The following is a 2,365-nucleotide window of genomic DNA, read 5'->3' on the forward strand; positions in this document are numbered from 1 at the left end:
TCAATGCAATGCCAATCAAAATCCCCATGACATTATTCACAGATTTGGAAAACCATCCTAAGATTCATATGGAATCACAAAAGACCTCAGATTGTCAAAGCAACCCTGAGCACTAAGAGCAATGCTGGGGGATTACTATAGCAGACTTTAAACTGTATTACAGAGTTATAGTCATAAAAACAACATGGTACTGGCACAAAAATAGACCCGTAGATCAGTAGAACAAAATGGAAGACTCAAATATAAGTACATGCAATTTCAGCCACCTGATATTTGACAAAGGGGCCAAGAACATTACTGGAGGAAAAGCAGCATGTTCAGCAAATGGTGCTGGCAAAACTGGATCTGAACCTGTAGAAGAATGAAACCAAACCTCTATCTTTCACCTTTCACAAACGTCAACTCCAAATGGATCAAAGACCTCAATATGAAGCCTGAAACTCTGAAACTGTTAGAAGAAAAAATTGGCAATAACCTACAAGATATGGGTGTAGGAAGGATTTTCTAAACCGGACATGAATTGCTCAGGAAACCAGGTCAACAATCAACAATGGGACCTCATTAAACCAAAAAGATTCTGTTCATCAAAAGAAGCATCCAAGGAACTGAAACAGAAGCCTACAGAATGAGAGAATATCTTCACCAGCAACACAACAGACAGATATAACAAACTCAAAAAACAAAGAATCAAGAAAGGAAGTAACCCAATTAAAAGATTTGGAATAAGGAGCTGAACAGAGAGTTCTCAAAAGAAGAAATAAAATGGCTAAGAAGCATTTTAAAAGGTGTTCAACGTCATTAGTAATCAGAGAAATGCAAATTAAAACCACTTTAATATTTCATCTTACCCCAGTCAGACTGGCTAAAATCAAGAGAACAAAGGATACCAAATGTTGGAGAGGATGTGGGGAAAGGGGAACACTCATCCACTGCTGGTGGGGCTGCAAACTTGTTCAACCGCTATGGAAAGCAGTGTGGAGAACTCTTAATAAACTACAACTGAACCTATCATTTGACTGTTATACCACTCCTTGGCATATACCCAAAGAACTCATCCTATTGCAGAGAAACTTGTACACCCACGTTTGTTGCTGCTTTTTTCACAATAGCTAAGAGATGGAAGCAACCTAAGTGTCCCTCAACTGATGAGTGGATAATGAAAATGTGGTTCATTTGTACAATGGAGCAGTCAAGAAAGATGAAATCATGAAATTTGTAGGTAAATGGATAGAACTAGAAACTGTTATACTAAGTGAAGTAACACAGACTCAGAAAAAAAAAAAGTATGTTTTCCCTCATATGTGGATCCTAGCTCCAAATCCAAGTATGTATCCAGACATAACCACAGGAACTAGGATAATGAAAAGGAAACAGGAAGGTAAAGGAAAAGAAAGAATCCGAAAGAGAAGAATAGTAGGAAACAGGCATTAATAAGGGAGATATGTATAAAATATAGGGTTATTTTAAGGGGAGTGGGAAGGGAGGGTTATACAAGGAACCTTGGGGATAAAGGGAAAGAAGGAGCTCAAGAGAGGTGGGACCATAGGATAAGGGTATTATTAAGGGAGAAATGGAATAAATGAGGGCACTTTAAATGAGGAAACCACCTTGGAAAGTTTAGACAATGCAAGAGATAAATAATGCCTAGCTAGTTTTTAAAAACCAGAGGGAACAATATTAATTGAACAACCTACTGACTAATTATACATACAAGTAGCTCAAGGAATATAATACATGTCTAGGTAAGGTAAGGTTTATCTGAGAATGTTTGGTCTTTGCCCAAGCTTTATCTACATAGCACATGGTAATCTACATAGCACACAATAATTAAAATTACCAGACTGTTGGAACTAACCTTATTGGATGTTTAACAGCCATAGTTTGAGGCCAATACTAATGTGGTCAGAGGGACTTACAGGACAGTTTTTGCCCCTTGCCTTCCAAGGTCCACTAAGTTCTAGGGGATTATGGAACATCTCTCAAAATATCCTGGAACTGTGGTTAGTCACCTGCCCTCTTTTTTAGGGAGGACATGGCGACTCCACCAGATGGACTTGAACCAGTGTTCAGTCTATAAAGAGAAGAGGAGGGTCAACACAGAGGAAATATTTCCTACATGCTTCCAAGTGAAGCCAGCCATGGTTGAACAGGACCTTTGACTTACCTTCACATAGACAGAACTGGTTAAAGAAAGGAGTCAGGGGCTCCTCCCAAGCCCATATGACGCCTGAGGAACAGATCCTCAAATGACCTTAAGAATAAAAATAAAAGTCTCCACCAGATGGACTTGAACCAGTGTCCAGTCTATAAAGAGAAGAGGAGGGTCAACACAGAGGAAACATTTCCTACATGCTTCCAAGTGAAG

This window comes from Nannospalax galili, unplaced genomic scaffold (assembly GCF_000622305.1).
Source record: "Nannospalax galili isolate Female #2095 unplaced genomic scaffold, S.galili_v1.0 scaffold329, whole genome shotgun sequence".
In the NCBI taxonomy this organism is placed as follows: domain Eukaryota; kingdom Metazoa; phylum Chordata; class Mammalia; order Rodentia; family Spalacidae; genus Nannospalax; species Nannospalax galili.